The sequence below is a fragment of the Aphelocoma coerulescens genome, chromosome 2, assembly GCF_041296385.1.
Source record: "Aphelocoma coerulescens isolate FSJ_1873_10779 chromosome 2, UR_Acoe_1.0, whole genome shotgun sequence".
NCBI classification, from domain to species: domain Eukaryota; kingdom Metazoa; phylum Chordata; class Aves; order Passeriformes; family Corvidae; genus Aphelocoma; species Aphelocoma coerulescens.
The window spans coordinates 41,607,627-41,630,279 of NC_091015.1; the positions used below are offsets into that span (position 1 = coordinate 41,607,627).

Sequence of the window (22,653 nt, forward strand, 5' to 3'; positions counted from 1 at the left end):
GGCCTCAGAATGCATTTACTCCCACATGTCTCTGGAGTACACAGTGCTACTTTGGTCTACTCCAAAAAGACAACTCAAAGGTGTGAGGCTGAGGCAAATCCAAATAAATTTAGGACAGTAATTTTCACAAGTGCTAAGTATTGGCCTAATTCTTTTCTATAAAGTCAACAGCTGCAAAAGTAGGCCAAGAGTATTTCTGCAAATGACCTCACCAGGTGCATTTTGAAGAATTAAGAATACATGAGTATCAAATATTATTACCTAGAGCTATTAAACCGTAAGACAATAAACAGCACTTATCTCTACCTGTCATCTGTTACTAAGAGCCTTATCATTCTACATCAATTAAAGCTAATGTAAACACATGATAATATGTAAAACGGGAATACTTTTCTTTTTCAAAAAGTACCATCCCAGGTTGTCCGCAAACCTTTAAATTACACAGGTTCAAAGCAGCCTTGCAGTATCATTTCATCTCTCACAACTCTAAAAACAATAAGCTTATAGCAAACTCAAAGATTTTTCACATCTCACCAAAAGAAGGGAAGTGAAATTCAGAAAAAAATTATGTATAACTGCAGTTAAAAAAAAAAAAAAAATCAACATTATGCAATTTTTGCTACAGTTCTGGAAGAAAATAAAGCCTTAATAGCTGCTTCAAAGCTGATTCATCAGTGAAGGAACACTAGATACTCTGAGAAGCAAAACTGGAAGTGTACATCTCATTCTGTAGTCAATTACAGTTTTTTGGATAGAAGAATAGAAACAACATAAAGCCTGATAAGAGTCAGGTGGATACAGCAAGCATGGAACTGAGCAATCCAAATCAGAGTTGCAAGCAACATTGAGTGACTTTCACAGAATTAAAAAAGACTTTGTGCTGAAACCTTTGCTCTGCAGGTATTATTAAATTACATTCACTCACATCTGCCTGGATAAACAAAGCAATAGTCTTTTCCTAGTATTGCTTTCATGTCTCTCTCTGTTATAGTTTAATTTGCCAGCTTTAATCTATCCCAGTGTCTCATCTGGCTCAAAATAGGAAAGAATTATTTATAGGCTACAGATACACCATGTACAACTATTGGAGATGTCTTTTCAAGGCAGGTATTTGCTGTTCCTCAATTACCATAAGATTCAAAGGTCTATCGAAGGTCAAAGCACATAAATCCTGTTGTTACAAGCTAGTCCCTTTACTAAACAAAACTTGCAGAGACAAACAAAGCAGTTTAAAACAACTCTTACTGGTAGGTTATTAAACCTATCTTTGAAAGCAAAAGTTCAAACAGCTTAGGGAGACTAACAATAACAGGAAGCATTTCAGAACTGACTTCCATCAGATAGGTGCTCACCCAAATCACCACCTCTCTCGAGCAGATGTTTTCATCAGCCATGAAAAACTACTGCTCTGAAGTAGTCTGTCATGCAAAGAAACAATTCCATCTAGCCTGCCTGCTTAAGGAGGCCATTGTAGCAATTACATCATGCTATGTCAGTGACCCAAAAGAGGAAAATTTAGTTCAAAGAAAACTCTCCTAATTGTCTAATCAAGAGAGGCAGACAAAGAGGGAAAGGGGAAAAAGCTAGACAAACAACAACCATACTGCATTTAATAACAGATTGCTTATCATGTATAAAGTTCATCACTCAATGAAAGAAAATCCCGTATGTTCCAGTGCACAGAAAGCAAAAGAAACCCAAACTCACAAAACCAGAAAACAAACCACAAAACTAAACCCCAGAAACAAACCCCAGAAAACAAATGGAATACAACCCAAGAAAGACATCAAAGAACAAACATGCTTCGATGTCAAGTCTAACTAGACTCTCCTGAAGCAAAGCAAATATTTGCTGTTTCACTAACCCTTGTAGCAGATAATTCAATCCTTACATTAGAAAAATATTATATAAATTTAGAAATAGGTCATTCAGCATCCTGAAATATGAGTACATATAAAAATACCACCTCTTCCTCACATCCACCACAGAAACTGACTATTATACTGCACACGACATGATTCATTTTAAATGCATACTCTTGACACTGTTTCCATCCCCCCAGGAGATCTGTGATAGATTGCACTTGTATAAAGAACCCAAAATTACTGGCTATATAAACTAGACAGATATGTTAAAAGTCTTGGTGACTAGTGACACAGAAAATATACACAGTAATGACAGTATTTTTACAGTAATTAGTCAGCTCTCACAGTATCTTTTCCACCCAACTTTCAATCACCACTGAGAATCATAACTAACAGGTCTAATGTAGCTCACAGTCAGGTCCTAAATAATTAATATTCTTCTTCTCTCCCTAGCCCTTTCAGAAAGAGTCTTGCCTAGGGCTTGCCTGGCAGCTCAGGGCTCACTAGCATGACTGACAGGGGGCCCCACATGCCCCTTCCAGCTCTTGGAAGGACTGAACACTCGACTGATAAGCCAAAAGCTGGGGGACCACAAGAAACAATGTGTGACCCAGTAACAGAGGGGTCCACAGTCTCCGTGCCGGGAGGGTGGAGCAGAAAACAACAGCTCCTGAGCTGTGATCAAACCCTAGGCCCGGAGCGGGTGCACCGCATACAGCAGTGCCAGCGAGGTAGACAGTCCTCCCTCTGCTCCAACAACAAAGCAGCAGCAGGCCTGTGTGCACTGAAGTGCTGTTCAGCTAGAGAAAACCTTACAAAGGTGATCAGGCAAAAGAAGAGAGAGAGACAAGCTTATTATCATTTTCAGTAAGGAAAATTACAGGCACATGGTATCATTTTACAGTCTGTACTAAAAACCTTGGAGAGGCCCATCTCTTAGGGATAACATCCTTGAGTGGGAAACATTTGGCAGGAGCTTGGTTGTCTTTCATTTATCTGCTCTTACTACTTAAAGCTTTGCTTTGTTCACTAAAACAAAGATACTTCACTGTGCCCCGAGGCTTACTCCTTTTCAAAACTGCAGTCATTATTGCTAAAGTGTTACTGAAATACACACTGTTTGTTTTCGTGGATTCAGTTTTGATAGGCACAATGTTAGTTCTGGAAATATCTGTCAGTCTGCCAGCATGTAGTAATTCAAGATCTTAAGACAGAACTGCCTGCACATCAAAAAGACATCACTTTTCTGTCAAATCATTGAAGGCATCGGTGTAACTTTGAATCAGACCGGCTCTCTGTGACCTGATGAACTGCATAATGCTGTGAGATGCATAAATCTATCAAGGCTGACATAAAACAGTGTATGTTATTAAACCAGCTGACATAGTTGGTGTAACTATGGAGAAAGAAACCCAAACCCAGTCATCTCCGGTTTCTTGTAGAACAGCAAATAAAAATACTGGAATAGTTTTGGTGGCCCTGGAAGGCCCTCACCGAAGTCTGAAGAAAAATACCATGAGGGTGGTACGAATAGCAAACACAACACGGGTTCTTTATCTCATGCAAGAGAGCTAGACATGTTCATTAAAGAGTGGCAGGATCCAACAAACCTGCTTTGTCCTCTTTAATGTACTGTTTTACCTTTCACACTTTGGAATCATCTACTTCTTTTTTTAAAAAAAAGAAAAAAAACAACAAAAAAAACCAACAAACAAAAAGCCCACCACCAAACCAACCAAACAAAAATTTTGATCCCCCTCACAGATATTTGTTTTTCCATGATACACTGGAATTGTCATTTGTCTTTTGTATGTCACTAATTTCTAAAAGAAAAAAAAAAACACAAAGGAAACAGTGCTTCCCTTTGAGAATGTTTAGTATTCTTCCTTTGTAAGCAGGCCTATTACCTCAAAATTTAAATCTTATTTAATAACTGTGGTAACAAGATTCAGTTCTTCCTAGGATGCATAGAAATTCATTTACACACTTTTATAAAGTGCAATGACAATGAACTATAAAAATGTCATATTTCTTCTTGATCAACTTAATATATCTTTAGAGGCTTCTGTCTCCAAGTCCTCTCCAGGACACCTTTTCAGTGAACTTTACAGCATTAATATTTATATATGTAGAACTACAGCTTCCTTTTAAATATTATGCTGATTATTTCTTTACAGAAGTACTTTCATATTATGAGATCTTGAAACAACAAAAGAGGTGTGTGGTGTTCTGAACAAGGGCAGCTAGTTGTTAGCAGATCAGTGTTAACTCTTTCTAACACCACCTTAGGTGAGGGGCCACTAATTTCTTAACACTAAAAAAGCAATGTGCAAACAAACATCAACACTTTAGAAATGCATTGTAGAAGATAGTTACATATGAAGTATCCTTAGGACACTTAGTACTACAAGTGGTAAGTATTTTTATTAGTAATGCCAAAAGGTAGGAGTTTGCTAATTCCAAGTTTTCAATAAAAATAAAAAAAAACCCAAAGGCCAACAGAAGGAAAAAAGTATACACAGAGCCACAGAAACATCAAATGGCTTCGGCTTGAAGGGACCTTAAAGATCATCTAATTCCAACCCCCCTGCCACGAACAGGGACATCTTCCACTAGACCAGGTTGCTCAGAGCTTCATCCAGCCTGGCCTTGAACACTTCCAGGCTTGGAACACACACAGCTTCTCCGGGCAACTGTGCCAGTGCCTCACCACCTTCACAGTAAAGAATTTCTTCTTAATATCTAATCTAAAACTCTCACAGAAATGTGTTCATTTTAAATACAAATTAGAAATGTTAAAGCTTTAGCAGGAGCTCCTCCAGGACAGACACGATGATGCCTGCAGCTGTCCTTTTGCCTGGAAACACACATCACCCACGTTCATGTATGCAGGTGACAGGAACCATGAGTCACAGATGCTGTGAACCACTCTTGGAAGATTCTGCTGGTCTTAAATCCATTCATATTTATGATCGTAATGAACACCTTGACAATGGGAACCAGGAAAGCGGTTCCATGGATCGAGTTCTCTGCAATGTTATCTTCATGGCATAGGATAAAGATGAACTAACTGAAAGAGACCTAGAAGCAGAGAGATGGGAGATGTGGGAATCCAGATTATAAATCTGAATGACTACATGCAATGTTTTGCCTAATTAATAAGAAATGGGAAAGTATCAATCACAATAGCTGGGTCAGACAAAAAAAGATGCAGGCCAGAAGTGAGGGTCTCTGGTTAAAAGGGTAGCTCTTGAACAGGAAAGAACCATAAAAGGGACCCTCTCCCCACCTCAAATAATACAATCCCACCATCATGTCCTCAGGTTCTGAAATGCTGGAGGGGAAGACAAATCCAGCTAGGGTTACCATAGGAGCTCAACTTGGGCAGAACTGGAAAAGGAACTTTTTCCCTTGAAAAGGGAAGAAACTAAACACAAAGCTGCAGAAGTAGCACCTATGTTTGGGAAGATCAGAAGGTCCATCTCAGAGTGAGTGACTTCATGTCAGATCTTGCCCTGCCTCGGCCTAGCTACAAGGGTACAAAATCTAAAAGCAAGTTCAGAGATTGGCCACAAAAAGAAAGCCATGAACAATGTAACTCTACTACAGACAGCCCAGAACAAGGAAGACCTGAAGAGTTTTAATGCAGTAAGTTTGTTTATACAAGTCTACTACAATATGACATCCCAATGTAGAAATATGGCCTGCATCCAGCAATAGTGCTCAGAGTTAATATAAAGCTGCTGAGAACCTTTATGGGTCTCAGTAGCAGCTCAGTTCCTCCACTGACAGGCTAGAACTCAAATTCATATTCATTTTCAAAGCTGCCAAAGTAATTGAAGCAATTTGTTACTGTCCTTTCCTACAGATCAGTTCACCAGCCAAAAAATAAATACATTAAAAAAAAAAAAAAAAAAACGAAAAAAACCACAACCCACCAAACACATGAGCCCTCCCTGATCCACTTCAGTAGAGCAGCATTTGTCACGGTGAGTAGTTCACATACTTTGCTTTGGGATGGTCATCACCAGCTGGTGGTCAAAAAAGTGGAAGCAGTGTTATTTTAAATTGATCCAGACAGTTCTGGAAAAGATACTCTGTCCCTAATCTTACATTTAGATTCAGGTAGATTCAGGTTAGTGCAAGCTAGCAGCTATCTATCTGAATTTAATCAAAAACAAATGAAATGCCTCATGATTAAAAAAAGCTTTAGCTACGCTCTCATTCTCAAGTATTTTTAGAGGTTTAAAAGATGGAAGGTTTTAATTAGGATGCCTCAGCAGTATGAGAGAATGAATAATTTACAAAGAACTTGATCTGAGTTCAGTGAAAGGGTGGTACAACTAAACTATCCATATTTTTTATTTCTAATGAGTATATAATTTTTTAGTTCAGCTCCAGTCGCTGCAAGCAGGCCACAGAGATGGCAGACAACAATGTGAAGAGTTTTATAGTGTGTACAATCCAACATCTCAGTTGCTTCATAGCATTCTTGAGGTTGGTTATACTTGAACAGCAACTAACGAGCTGGATTTTAATTATAGGCTATAAAACCGGCAATAAACAGCAGTTTTAAAAAGTGATGTAGGTTCCCCTTAAACAGCTTAATATTAAAAGAGTTCCACCAGTCTTTGCATTCTCTCTCTCACCAGTCTTTGCCTTCTCTCTTTACTCTCCTTCCAATCCCTCATCAGTTTTGTGTTAGTTTTTAAACTGCTGGCATATGGCACTGGCTTTGCTAGACCATCAGGACTTTCAACACAAAAAAAAAATCAAAGCTGTGGTTAATTATATATAGTGCATAAAATGAATTCTGAAAATACTTGTCTTATTTCATATAACTCTCTTGATGAATTTCTGAAAAGAAAAATAGAACAAAGCAATTTCTTGGAGGAAGACACAAAAAGGTTTGGGGGTTTTTATTTAAAAACGTCTAAAATGACTAAAGTAACATATGAAGTTGCAGGAAACATAATACTGAAAGATATTTTCTTAACAGATGGCACTCACGCCTACTTCACCCATGCTGACCTACATATTTTTTCCTTAACTTTTACTAATATTAATCTTTCATTGAATGTGTTTTTTACAATTTTGCTACCAAGTGATACTTTTAGCATTAAAGGTTTGAGAAACTTATTCAAGAATATATTTTTAACATTATGAAATATAGAATGCATAAAGGAGGAAAACACCTTTACAAAGTTCAGGACATAAAATTGCACTTTTAACAGAAAGTTGTCTTCTCACAGGCTGTTCAATATTGAAACTATGCGCAAAGTTTTCATCCAGTCTTGACTGGAAAACATGACATTTGCAGACATTAAAGCATTGCCATAACTCATACTGTCTTCTAGAAAAAAATACACCTGTGCAATACAGTCAGTTAAAACAGAACGATTGGATTTCATTCTTTTGTTCTATGTGTTTAATTGTGAAAAGGTAGAAAAATTAAATGTATGTAGAAAATGAGGAGCTGGAGGAGAAATGTGGAAAAAAATTTACAGTGAATGGTAATTTAAGTAAAAAACCGCTAAGATTTTCATATAAAAATGCACCCAATTATTTCTCCTAACATGTTATACTGTTTTTGAGATCACATCATACAGTATGTCCAAAACCCCAAAGATCTTTAGTGTTGTTACACCAAAATAACAAGGATTTACATGGAACATCACATTAAAAATAAATCTTGGAATGACCAATGGCAGCTGGAAGGATGGCATTTGGAGAAGTTACATTATCAGTATTTGCAGTTTGACAGTCTTTTCTGTACTCAAAAAATAAGAAAATCAGTCCACTGTCTGTTCTAGCAGCAAACAAACAAGGTGGCTGTGGGAGCTGGCAGTGCCCCAGCTCCTATTTCAGACTCTTCTCAAACATGCTGACTCACCTGACTGCTCACCAGCCCCATGATATCCCTCATTATAATGATCTTCCAGAGTAGGAGACTCACACTAACAGTGAGAATAATAAAAGTGGTGGTGTTGAAACTATTCCCATATGGTTCCCAGAGTAAACAGCAAAAAATTGTTCTCTAGAGTGATAGGGTGATCACTGCTTCAAGTCAGTACTGAACTCTAAAACGCAGTGACAAAACAAGCAGGATCTCCTGCCACCCACCAGCATCATTTGCATCACAAGACATGATTTTGGGGATGGATTATCATGCTGAATGGGTATCACACTTTTGAAAGGTGAAAGAAAACACAGTACACAACATAAAACATTTCTTGAGGACCTGGTGCTGTATTCCACCTGGTCATTTTGGCCAATTGAATTAAAATGCTACTAGAGCCACATGCCAGTTAATTTATGAAGTGTACACATAAAAATGCAAAGAATTTATATTTGTGTCAAATACAAAAAAGTTACTGAATTACTTGGAGAAAAAGACTCTGATCCCTCTCCTTATGTTTTTCTCCTTTTAGCACATTAGGTTTTTGAATAAGCATTTTGAAAATGGGACAAATGGTAGTCACATGCCAGGCTCTGAACAGCATCCAGTGAAAACTGATTGCATCTTTGTGCTTCCCAAAACACCCACCCTTAAAGTGAAGTTCATTTAGACCCAAAACTGCAGCAAAAGTTTTCATACCTCACATTTTTCTTTAACATAAATGATACCATTTCCAGACATACAAATTTTTACTTATTACCAATTGACAATCTATTCAGAATTTCATTATTATTCCCAAAATTGGAATGTAAATTTGCTTCTACTCCCTATGGCATGCAGCAACTAATTTTGAAAAGTCTGTCATTTGTTCTTACAGATTGTCCATACAAATCCAGCATACAGTGCTTTAAAATAATTAAAGCTTCCAATAAATGCTGCTGCCTTGTGCAGAGGAATCTTCGTATTGATTTTGCCTGGGGACTTCACAAATTGCTCAAACAGAATTCACATCTCCTCTTACCAGTCTGAACAGCTCAGTTTCTCTCTGTCTTCCTCCCTGCCCCATTACCCATGCCTCAGATACTTTCCTAGAGCTAGGTGAGGACATGGAAAAAGCATGAGGCATTTAGAAGTTAAAACCAGCAGCTTAACCACTTTACACAGTAGATCTAAGAAGCTTAAACTCACCAACAAGTGCAGGAATTGTCAAGTTGGATGTTATGCATTAAGCATGAGAAATACATGTGACAAATGCATTACTTCCCATGTGAACACAATGATTCTCAGCTAATGTATCTAAATTAAGTCACACATTAGTTATGTCTGAACAGAGCAGAGTGACAATTAACATTTTGTACATAAACAACCACTGGTTTTTTAGATTCAGAACCACTTCAGAGATGCTGCAGGCCTGACTTTTCTCCAGCTGAGCAAGCAGAGAGACATTATTTCAACAATATTAATGAGCCTTCATTTCCCCATGGACAGAAACTGGGTATTTCACAGGTAGCAAATCAAATCAGGTGAAAGCAATCAGTCCAAACTGAGTTGCCACAATTTATCCAAAACCATTAAACAGTCTTCTGTTTGATCTTCCCTGTAACATACGGAACCAGAACTTCTTTGCTACCGCTAAGTTGCATAAATAAGAAGCAACAATGCTAGTTTTCACAATCCTTTCAGAGCACTCTGAAATTCAAACATTTGCAGTCATAGGAATATTTTTGCGATAGAAATAAAATATTCTTTATAAACACATCTTCCTTATGCTGCACTTTCTATCACGTTACCCCTTGTTCACTGCAGTCCAATGAGAGGAATTTTACTAATTGTCATTTGTGGCAGTAGCAGCTTGATGCCACAAGGCCAAAAGGCAGTTAAAGGTCACTGCCTATTAGATTACACCAGACTCATGGCAGCACATCTGGAAGCCAAGGCAGAAGCCCCTTAGCTCTGACTCACTGCAGAGACTCAGAGATCTGGACACTTCACTCAGCACCAGCATGGCTGGGCCTTCTGAGCTGGCCCCTGTACTCAGATCAAACAGCCTGCAACCTGTCTCAGGTGGCCTGCAGCTTTCATCTCTACTGAATACACCTTCAGCAGCTCTCATCAGGCTAGGAACTTCTGCTGCACTTTCCATGGCAAACCCCATAATTCTTGCCGGTCATAAAACTTTCATTTCCAATACCCTTCATTTCCAAAGTATAGGCATATTGATATTCATGTTTTCTATATATTCATCTGAAGTGATACTAGCACCTTGTTCAAGTGTTAATGATCCCTTTTTAATCAAGTCTTAAGATGCATATTTATTTTGTCTATAACAATGACTTTATGTTTTAAATGCACACATATCAAGCGCATTACAGATTTCTGGGCTGTAAGTTAAATGAAATGTGATGCGCGGTTATGTAACTGAAAAAAACATGGATTTATCTTCCTACAGGTGACAACTGAATCACAGAATATTCTGAGTTGGAAGGGACCCACAAGGATCATTGAGTCCAATTCTTCAGTGAATAGCCTGTACAGCACAGCTGGAGCATCCCACACAGAGCCACATATCCAGGTAAAAGATGGTATTAGTGGTTCCTTATTTCTCACAAGATACTATTAAAAGGGCCTCCAGCTTAAAGCCAAAATCCCACTTCAGAAGTATTCCTCAAACTCTGTGACCCCACAGGGGATGCACGCTGGAGCAGTTCATGATAAACTACAGCCCATGCAAAGGACTCATGTTGGAGGAATTCATGGAGGAGTGTCTCACATGAGAGGTACCACACACTGGAGCAGGGCAAGAGAGTGAAGAGTCTTCCCCTGAGGAGAAAAGAGCAGCAGAGGCAATGTGTGATGATGTGACTACAGCCCTCATTCCCCAACCCCTGTTCCACTGGGAGGAAGGAAGCAGATTTGGAGGTTGAGCCCAGAAAGAAGGGAGGGGTGAAGGGAAGGTGTTCTAAGACTTGGGTTTATTTCTCATTACCCTATATTTGACTGGCAATAAATTAAATTAATTTCCCTCAGTCAAGACTGTTTTGCCCATGACAGCAATTGCTGAGTGATCTCTCTGTGTCCTTATCTTGACCCATGAGTCTTTCATTATATTTTCTCTGCCCCATCCACCTGAGGGGAGTGACTGAGTGGCTTAGGTGGGCACCCGGTGTCCAACCAGGGTCAACCCACCACAGTATCCATTGTGGCAGTCTCTGCACGCTGGTTACCTGCACTTCTTCACCAAGGACTTGGCAAATCCAGGACAGATTGAGATTTCACAACTTGCAGGGGAAGCTAGTTGCAGCAGGAGATGCTGAATCACTCCCTTAACAGCTGTTACTTAGCTATCACCTCTTCTTAATTCTTCAATAGCTAGAATTGAAGAATTAGATTCCCTCAATAGCTATATGGCACCAAAAAAACCCCACAAAACAACAAAAAAGAGGAAAAAAAGCCAACTCAACAAACAAAAACCCCAGACAATTCAAGTTCAAAACATAAACCATATGTAAAAAGGTTAAAGGTGAAGTACAAACTAAAATTTGACAAGATAGAACAAACAGCCAACTACGGGCATAGAAAATGTTTATTTTATACTATCCTCATGACAAATCAAAATCCATTGAAAAGCTCTAGATTTTGCAGCCTGTCTCACTCTACAGAGTGGAAAATCCAATTTCCTTTGGAGTCCCAAAGCTTGAGCAATGAATGATTTTTCTATTTCTCCTGAAGCAAAGGTTTTCCCTCAAAAGCTGCTGGCCAGATGCTGAACGGTATTAAGGGTGAAACTATAAACTATCTTTTCTTAGGGTACATTTTACTTTGCTAACCACTTGTTACTATCACTTTGTCCAGTCATGGCAAAAATAAAAGCGGGCATGGAGTGACACATGACTCATCACAATGTGTTAAAAATGACATTAATAGTTTAAATCTTTAGAAGCAAAGAGTTGTTGCCCAATAAAAGTTGTCATTAAAAAAAAACACACACAAAGGGACAGGGCCATTCTCTGGTCCTCCTTGTCTTTCTCATCACCAACACCAAATTATATTGGTGTCCCTCAACCAGAAACACACTGGTTTTTTTTCACTGTCACCATGATGATTTTTTGCATTTTCTTTTATACCTGTTGTATCTTTTTACAGCTTCTGTATTCTTAGAGTCCTTTTTGCCTACATTCTCGGACTTGTTTGTTCAGCTACAAGACTAAATGTTTCAGAAGCTTCTTAGGTAGAGGATCAGTGTGCCCCAGATCCCAAGGTCCTCTCCAGAACACATTCTGTAAACTAAGATAGAACCATCCAGGGGAAGGTTCCTCGGGGAATGGGGGCTCATTCAAGCCTCTTATTAGGGAATTTTTGATAAATGTGCTAATTAGTAAGACCTATAATGTTATACCAGATCTTTTGGGGGGGGGCATTATGGTGTGCATTTTGGTGCATTCAACCTGGACGTGTGCACCTAAGGATCCTTAAAATAAATACCAAGGTAAAATCCCTTTTCCCCTTCTAACCATGTCTGACTCTTGATTTTAAGACCAGGAAAAGGCATCACCACAGTGAGTACTGCTGCCTCTGGACCATTAATGAAGCTGACAGTTTCTACCTTTTAGCTAATGCAAGAGCCCCCAAGAATTAAAATTATTTCTTTTTGTACCACTTGACAGCTTGTTAGAAGTTCCAAACAAATGCTGTGCTGCAGAAAGACAATTTTCTAGTTTTGATTAATCCTTTATTATTACACTTCTAAAGTAGAATAATAACTTGAGTTTCTTTGATTTTCCTGAAAGCATAATTTCTGCTGTTAAAAATAAAGTACTGCTTGAAGTACATTCAAACATCTGTGGACAGTCATCAAATTGTTCAGATATTTAAGGACTGGAAGTAAAAAAATCCAGGGGACAAACATATGTGGGCAAAACTTAAGGGGGAAAAATAAGGATAATTTTTGCTACTTTTCAAGGTAAAGCATCATACGAAATCTGGTCTTAGATCAGAAACTTTTCCTTTTCTTTAATAACTTGCCATCCTCCAAAAATACAGCAGCAGAGCCCAGGGCTCCTTCAGGAGATCTGGAGGCACAGAAGTCACCTGGACATAAGGGAAGAACAGTGAAAGTTACAGTAAAACATGCTGCTGCACTGAAGGCTTCTTAAAGCTTTTTCATCATTTTATTTTATCATTATCATTTTATCATCAATTTCTTTTCATCATTACTCTGATGCTCACTATTGTGTCTGCAAGTTACCAGACAGCATGTTTTACTCCTCATCAGGTAACATGGGGAGTAAACCATCTTTCCTGGTTTTCTGCAAGAATGTTAATGTTCTTGAAACATAAGTTGATGTGTGAATGTACTTCGATTCTGAAAAGTTCTCGTTATGGTTTGGTCACTAAAAAGCATGTGTCTCCACAACAGACACCGTGTGTGTGAGACATGTAAAGTTGGGAAAGTTTACAAAACTCATTAAACAAATATTGCAAATGTTACATTTTCATAACTACATCTGTTTATTCATCACTCTTGATAATTATGCTTCGTCAGGTTTGACCATTTTTCATCCCTCATATATGCTTTGATAAGAAGTGCAACAAGAATCTATGACAGATTACATTCTTGGGCAAGCACACAAGGAGAAAACAAGATTAAAACACATTAATGTAACAGAAGCCCACTGACTGAAACTGAAGAAGCCAGTGGACTTTATACACATAGCTCAGAAAAATTATACCGTTAACATTTTACTCAGTCTTTAATCTTTATTTCTTTTTGAGAAGTAACTGTTTCAATAATCATAATATTTTTCTGCTTAGTAGGAAGCTTCTTCCAACCTAAAGAAACAATGTTGTTTTCATTTTGTCTTCAAACACCTGCTGCTATGAGAACCTGCCTTATGAATTAAAACAAGAATATGACCTTTTCTCTGAAGCAAATGTGAGTCTACAGCATATAAACTAGGAATCAGTGAATAAGCAACAGTCACTAAAGGCCAAAGCCATACCTCATTCACTATTACACATGGCAGGATAGGGGATTCAGTCTCATATCCTCGTTACCACACTGAAGGAGCCCACTGACAACTGCAACCTTCTCTTCCACTCTCCTGCAATCTGCCTGCACACAGAACCTTTGCTGTGGCACAACTGGAAAGAGGGGCCTTGAAGCTATACAACCACACAGCTATACAGCTGTTGGTCTTAATTAATTTCTAAGGCCACCTTTGAAATGTAACAAATCTTCTGCCTTCTGATGTATCTGTGGCTTTATTTTTATTCTTCAGCTGGTGGACAAATAAAGAAATTACCAGAGTTTACATAAGCAAAGGCAGGAAAAATTTACTTCATCTTTTTTCAAAATGATAAGGCTGGCAGAAGCACGTGTTCAAACATATACTGAAAGACAGAGATGTTCTCTTCGACCTACCCTTAAAAGAAGGGAGGCAAGTTCTTTTAGCTTCAAGCAAAAAAAATTATGCACATCAAAGGACTGAGTTCGTGAAAAGTGTATGCTTCTGCTCAGTGAGGGTATGATGAAAACATTTTCACTAGTAAGAATATGGACTATCTGTATCACTCTCTGTAGGCAATATGCAGGCTTTCACTTTGTCAAATCTTCACTGTAATATTACTAAGAAAGCAACTTGTTCCCACTGCTAAAGTGGGAAGGGTGACCCAGCTGATTGTCTCCTGGAACAACCAGACACAGCAGTCGCTATTTTTCTCTGCATTTAAGCATAAGGAATCTGAAGTTTCCATAACAGGAGACAAGACTCATGATCTTCTAAGTTACTTTTGGCTATGCTAATTAGGTATTTCAAGCACTTAAAGTTCATAGTCTCTGCCAAAGTAGGAAGCAGTAAATATTAAGAAGACCTGAATTTTCATGTGTGTGACATACTCTGTCCCTAATCCAGGGAGAATGGTCTGTCACCTTGGCACCACAGGGCCAAGGAGTTCACAACCTCATCACACCACCTCAAGCCAAACATCAGCCTGACACATTTGGCATTTACAAGCAACAGCTTGCCCTAAAAGATGCACTTAAATAATATCATGCTGTATTAATAAAACTGTGCCTGTATATTTGGTCCACTTTTTCATAATTTCACAAACATTTATTTTCTACTGAAACAAGTCCTAAAAATTACTTTATTCTGAAATCATAGTACATCAGCAGTCCACTTGTTTCAAACAGCTCCCATGTGTTTTCTGTTTTAGATCAAAGTATCTATGACTAAAACAAAAAAATACAAATTATGCTTCCATGAGGTAAGTAACTTGCTTATTCACCACCCCCATCCACAGATGCCATCCACAATACTCAGATGTAAGAGTTTGTTTTGGTCTTAAACAATAACAAAACTAATTTGTTTCAACAGCAACTAGTAAGACAAGAAGTTAACAAGCAGCCTTTTTCTTACCTTCTTCACTTTTTTTTTTGCAGGAGATTCACATATGCTACTATTCACTGTACAAGTTAGTACAAATACTCATAGCTAATTCCAAAAGAAGCACATCTGAGAGAAGTAGCTTAAATTTATAGTCATGAGCTTGTACACAAAGAACAGTTAGGGTTGTACATTAGTTATTTTTGCATTTACAAGCATTTGTGTGCTAAGATTTGGCCTCTTTTTCCTTCAGAGGAGAACTAAATGGCACATTTTAACACAGAACTTTGTTCTGTGAAGAACAAAGTAGAGTTTTTCCTATAAGACTATAAGTAAAGAGCCAGCAGACAACACTGAGCTACCAATATTCAGCTTAAAAAGTAAAATTAAATACCTTTCACAAGTGAGATAAAACCAAATAGCCAATGTACATAATATTTGTACCAAAGAACTCAGCCTGGAATTTTAGGTTAGCAAAACTAAGAGAAAATACCAACAAAGACCAGAATACACAGGGGTTCCATGAGGTTTCTTTTAAAAAAAATGTATCCCGACTGAGGAATGAGGATCACTGTATTTTCCTACATTCAGGAGAGCAGTAAAGAATTCTTCTAAAGGCTCAGTAACATATGGAAGTTGATTCTGTAACAGCCATAGATTCAATTTTCAATTGAATTTCAAGCTTGCAAAAATGAATTTAAGACAGCCACTTAAAGGTGAATTCACTTTGAGCACCCGGTACTACTTCTTTCCTTTTTCAAAAGATACCGAGCTATTCAGTGAAATTATACCACGTGTTAATGGGAGATTTAATGTATCTCAAAAAACAGGGTGTTACAAAGTATTAATGCATTCCAAGAACATATACGAACAGGATTGTACTGTGTCAGTATGAAAATGGAAGTATTATTTTTAAGATAAATCCTAATTCTCATTTCAGTGTTCTGCTACCGCTATTAGAGGAGCAATGAAAAATTCCCTTTTTGTAACTGTTCAAATGCTGTCAGTTTTGTATCCCTGTAAATCTACCACCCTTCCTTTCAGCACCTATCAAAGTTGTCTTTCAATGGGGAACACTAGAAAGATTAGGATAAGCAGATAAGGTCTTCACCAGAGTTTTTCACAGGTTTCCTGCACGACTTCATGGGAAGTCACAAACGTATCTGTTCCACAGGAACCCCCTTTGTAAATAAAATTGCCACGTGTTGCATGCTGGGGTGGGCAGCTCTAAGTTCATTTTTGTCACGTACAGAAATGTTTTGAAAGTCATCAGGCAATCACAAAACTTTGATTTACTACTTAAACATAAAAATTCCCAACTTTATCAGCGAACTGTTTTGTAATGGTGTTGATAAACTCCACTATCTTCACAGGTAAAAGGATCCCATAGCAACTGGGCACCGCCCATTGGAGCAGTATGGCAGTACCTACCAACTGAAATAACCAAGTGAAAGTATTCTCCACTCCTTGCTCTCCCCTCCACTGACACCTTTTCAGCTTCTAGTTTAACGAAGCTGAAAACATACATGGTTTTTAATGTGCTTTACATCAGTCACATCTAGATTCAATCCTTGTGCCTGCTACATACTTCAGTTCTCATGACTCATCTCCAGCTTTCCACAAGAAAGCAAGTTCCTACTGGGCATCCTGGAGCTAGTGATACCTTTTACATGCTCTCAAGAGGAACAGAAATTCAGGCTAAAAATTCTCCAAGCTTAAAGCAGTGATTAAGCCTACACAAACACAGGTGCAAGTACAATAAGAAATTAGTCCAAACAGCAGTGCTATATTCTGGTTTACAAGTATAAGATTCACATCAGTCTATCAAGACAGATTTTTAAAACATCAGTTTATATACAGGACTGTAAGAACTGCACAGTTCAGAACATCCAGCCTTCCAAAACTGCAATCAAATATGTAAATCACATGCATGTAAAGCCTACAACATCCTAACCATCCTATGTGCTCTAAAATACTAATCTAGTCCCCACAGGTTAAAAAGGACAAGAATATATCTATTTATACACACACACACACAGATACAAACAAAACAGTTGAAATGCAGCACAAGCAGCTAGACAGGAAGTTCAAATACATTATCAATGTCTCTACACCAAGAGAAATTGTTAAGTATTCAGAATGTATTGTGACTATATTTACATACTATTAGAGAAGATAAAATGCCACAAATGCCATGACTGGAAATATGACTCAGGACAGTTTTCTCCTAATGCTAAATCTCACAATTAGTGAACACTCGGGCAAAAAAACCCACCAGCAGGACAAGAATTTTTTCAATGTCACCGATAACATAATCTCAACCTTGCCAAAGTCCTGTATTTGGCTGCAGTCTAGATAGAACATTTCAGAATGAGACACGGACCTCAGAGTCCAATGGTGCAATGGGTGAGAGTCCCCCTTCCTAACTCAGTGGGTGATCAGTGGAAACCCCAAAGCCTTAGACTGAAGGGAACCCAAACACAGTACAACCCAACAAATGGTGTTTTTTAACCCATTTCCCTCAAAAGTAACACAACTTTGAGGTATTTTTGAACAATTACCCTTGTGTCAGCAGAAAAAAAGGCTACATTAGCACAACTTCAGGTTCACCTATTCTGTTTCCTTACTACTTCCTTCAATTCTTCTAGATATCTAATTAAGCACAATGTCTTATCCCAAAAAGGGACTGAACTGCTGCCTCTTTGTGGCTATACTGTAAGTCCTCTCCCATTCTCCACTGAGTAGTACTTTATACCAAGAAGCTTCTTACACAGCTTCTTAGATCATGCTCTCTCTAGGCTGAAACAGGCTCCACACCAATTTAACCTCTGCTTTCCTAGAAGGAGGGCAACACATCCATGATAGAAGGAAGACTTACTTACAGTGAGTGAGTAGGATCACTGTCACTAGGAAGAATCCAAATCTCTTCTTTTACAGAAGTGAAAGTATGAGCAATTCCATTAGGCAAGATGTGGCAAACTCACATGAGTCTTGTGTTGGAGCTGAAAAACAAACCAAAAAAATCAGATGAGAAATAAAACTTCCTGCTGCATTGTCCTTTCATATCTGGGAAACATAAGGGAGGTAATGAGTAGAATGTATGAATTTCTGAAAAATTTCCCACCTTGTTTTTTGTGCATTCTCCCCTCCCAAAATATTTCTCTAAAATACAGCATCAGTAGCTGACATTTTCTGAAAGATATGCATTAGAAATTCGGGCTAGCCACACTCTCCCATATAACTAAGCAACTTGAGTTTTAGTTTACTAATACACTAAGAGAGCAATGCATTGTGTAACAGAAACCCTTCTTGCTCCAAAGATTCAGAACTCTGCACAAGTGTGTAACTCTACTGAGGCTGTGGGGATCTTGTCAGCACAAAACAAGAAAGAAGAATCCTGCACAGAAACAGATACTGGAGTACTACTCTTTGAGAAACTTGTATCATTATTCAGCCATTGCTTTGAAGCAATGGAGTTTTGACATTTAGTCAAATGCCCTTTTTCTGAAGACAATCCAATTTTACAGTTTTAGCAGCCTGTAGGACTTACCTGTACAACGCGAACAATACAAAACAAATTGCTTATGACAAAGTTTAACGTGCTCCATTTGAGCTAAAAAGGAACAATGGTTTAGTATGCCTTTATATTCATGGACTGCATGGTCCTTCATTCAAATTATTAGATTTGAATTTCTATTGCACCAAGTCAGTTCCCACATCAGCTTGACAATAAATTTCCCAAAAGTCTGCAGTCAATTAGCCCCAGACAAACCAGTGTCTGAGCACCACATACTGTTTGTAAAAACTAGCACATTGTTCAGCTTTCTCCATTGCTCTGAGGCTTTCCTGATCTTTCTTCAAAATCAGTATGAGAAACAGAGAATTCCTCTAATTACTTGTGGTAAGTTTTGAATCTCCATTACTGTTACCATTTAACTTTTTCTTAGCTATTATTTCTACATACTGTCACAGACTACAGCTTTAATTCAGTAATGAAATTAAATTCTTCTGCATTTCTTGAATTGACATTACTGCCCTTATTTAGTATTATTCTTACAGTGTTAGCATATTTTCCAAGGAAAAAGGAAATTCTTCTCTGTTGTCAACTCAAGAGTTTTGAGCTATACTTTTGCCTTCTCCTATTAGCTGTCTACATTTAGTATCTCCGAATTTCACATTTACACTCAATTTCTTGCTTCTTCTATATCAATTTCTAAAAATGCCTCTGTCCCCATCTGGTTTGTAGTTTAAACATCCATGATTTAAGTTTAGGATAATTCAACACATGAACTTGTACATTTTTAATCATCTAAGTATTAAGGGTGGAAGTTTTTTAAACTAGAGTAAGAAAGAACACTTGATGTGTTAACTTTGATATTTTTGATTAATCTAAGGTTCTTTCATTGTACTGCCTTTTAAGATTAGAGTCCTAAAATAGCTATTAATATAAGAGCCTATTGACATTTTTAGCCTGTAGGAACATACAGTGGGCAGAGGCAGCTGAAATAACATATTTGAGCAATGAACCAGCTTTATGATTTTATTACTCAGACTTTCCCAAATCTATGGCTGGCATTTTTCCCAGTAACTCAAAAATTAAGCTGTTCTACATTTGAAACTTCCAACTAATCATATATTTAAAAACTTCTCATGGTTAAGGCAACAGGATAACCTTACAAAAAGTCTTTGGAAAAAAAACCCCCAACAAGTTAGATCTGAAAAACTCATACCTTTAATTCTATGTGCAGATTATCTGCATGAACAACATAAGAAAAACAGAGGAAAAAAATATCTGATACAGGTTACCAAGAATTATGTTAGTTACTAGGAGTATATTACATATCATATTGAAGTAACAGGGACCCTAGAAGGACCCTAAAGGAAAGTGACAGATATAAGGAGACACAACCTAAGCATCCTTCACTGGGCACCTTAGGCCAACAGCAGCTCAGGAAGCCAAGGCTTGTATCAACCACTTGTACAAAGCCAAGTGACACCTTTGTTGTTCCACAATCTCTCCACATTTTTGCATAGACATCAAGTTTTCCTCCTTCCAAAATGAAATTTCCTCCACAATTTGCTGGTCTGAAAAAGGTTCCATGTTCCCCCTTGGTCCCCAAACCACTGAACTCAAGGGATCTCTTCTGACCAGTGAGCATAAAGAAGCACTCATATGATTTTGTTTCTGACTATTTTGCAATACAGGTACACAACTTCTAAAATCATCTGGGAAATCCAGATCAGCTTAACTGCACTGTTGATTGATTTATAGCTCTTTTTTTTGTGTCTGTGTAATAAATAAAGTAACCCACAGTTGTACAGACATACTCACAAATATCAGAAAAATTCTAGAGCCTGATGCACTGGAATAGAAGGATAAAATGAGCAACAAACATATCTCACAGTGGATGACTATAGCTCATGTGAGCATCATAGAGGGATGTTCATTTAACGCAGAACAGAAAATTAATTATTTGGTACCCAAGGAAAAAAAAAGAATGAATATGCAATAACTGACCTTTTAACAACTCTACAGCAATTAATTAAGCTGTTTTGTACTGTACTAGTCATAAGGAAGCTACACATTTCTAACTATTTCCAGAAGAGCCTACCAGGAATGTAACAAAGACTCAGTCTGGCAATAGAGAGCAATTCTGTGTAAGTCTGCTTCAAGCAGAACTGGGCCCTTCGGGAGGAACCAGCCAATTTTCTCCCTTCTCAAAGTTAGCTATTTATTCCCACAGCAAGTTCTACTAAAGCCAGTAGCAACAAGACTACAGAGTGAAATTAGAGTGGAAAATTAATCCAATTAATAACTAAAAAGGAAAAAAGCCAAATTTTTAGCCATAGTGTTTGCAGAGTCATTTCACTGCACCAACATGCTGCAAGCATAAAGATGATGAAAAGAGCAAACCAGGCATCTGCTGACTGGGGGGTAGAGCAGAACTACCTCTTTCAAAAGCTACATGGGACTGTGGGGGTTGACATTGAAAATGGACGTAGGAACAAAGTGGGAACAGTAAGAAAGCAGATAACTTCTCTAAAACAACCCACACCAAAGATCTTCTAAAATGCAAAGTTTAATGAATGTAAGCAAAAGTAACAGTAATGCCAAGTCTGACTGAAACCAAACATTAAAATCTTACAGTCTGCCTGATGGATAAGATAGTCTCAAGTGTCATTATACAGTGCTAGCTTTAATTGCTCCCAGCTAAATATAGCTTTCAGAATTTAACAGCTCCCCCTCAGCTTTTCTGTCTTTCAAGGAGGGAAAAATCTTCTCGTTAGAAAAAGCACACCGGCATACACAGTGGCACGTTACCACAGTGAAGCAGGAAGCAAACCATTAAGATGATTACATTAGTCTCCAACACTCATTCAGAACTCCTGTTTTTCAAGAGACCAGATATTTCCCCATTCCACCACTCTGGTTCCAGTTACAGCAGGTGATGGAAGCACCTTTTCAAACTAAGCCATTTTGCTGCTTTATTAGCAGACTGTAAATCTTGTTTGCCCGGTGTTTCCAGTCAAAGATGTTGTCTTTGCCAGCAAGCTGCTGTGGTGCCCACACACTTCTTCCTGTGCCACCTCGCTGGGCACCTTGAGGCAGGAAGAGGAGCAACGCTGCACACACATACACAGCCTGCCCCTTCCCTGCGGCCACTGTATTGGCACAACTTACACGAGGGGGTCCCAAACCTGCTACAGCAGCTGAGACTGCAGCACTCTGATAAAGGCATGAAAAAATTTCTCTCTTCTGCCTTCTAATACCCAATAAAGATTTCAAAAAACGTAACAAGAAGTTGCATATAGCAAGCTTCATTTTCCCCTCTCTGAGCTGATAACGGGTTTCACTCAGAAAATCTGGCTGACAGCTAGAAATATGTTCTACAAATTCAGCATTTCTGTTCACCTTCATTTTAGAGGTCATTATGTAATTAAAGCGCTCACAGTTTTTTTACACTCCATGGAGTTAAATTAAAAGTAACCATTGCTGCAATGACAAGTCTTTCCACTTTCCCTCAGGCCATAACTCCAAACTTTGTTCTCTCCCCTCCAAACCACCATCTAACTATTTTTTCTCTGGATTCATCCATCCTCCTCTTCTTTACTGAGTGGGGAAAAGAAGAATAATGCTACTTATGGAAAATAAAACATTTACCAGACCATATGAATCACCAAATGCCACATTACCTGTCCCTTCACTTCAGCTGTAAAATTCCAGAATTGCCTGTGTTAGGGCTGTGCAAGCACTGTAGGAACACTGCCTGGAGGACTGCCAAGAAGTACCTACTGCACTGAACAAGACCAAAGGTAGTATAGTATGCCACGGATTTTCTGCCCTCTGAACTACCACTTCTGAGGTGCAGACCAGGCTGAATAAAACAGGTTAAAGGAACTATGTCTGTTCACTGCTTACGTGAGGTTTTAAAGTGAGCGTCCTGACATGCACTGTTCTGCATTGAGACATCTGTGCTCTACTACTAGCTGAGCTGCCCCAGAA

General features: G+C 38.3%; 1 protein-coding gene across 5 annotated transcripts in view; it reads right to left on the minus strand.

The window, feature by feature from the left end:
* OSBPL3 (oxysterol binding protein like 3) overlaps positions 1–22,653 on the minus strand; it is an 87,878-nt gene that overhangs the window by 50,815 nt on the left and 14,410 nt on the right. For all 5 annotated transcript variants that reach the window (XM_069007139.1, XM_069007134.1, XM_069007135.1 and 2 more), the window contains exon 2: positions 18,032–18,151. The gene's annotated coding sequence lies outside the window, so the exon portion shown is untranslated. The remainder of the gene's footprint in view (positions 1–18,031; positions 18,152–22,653) is intronic.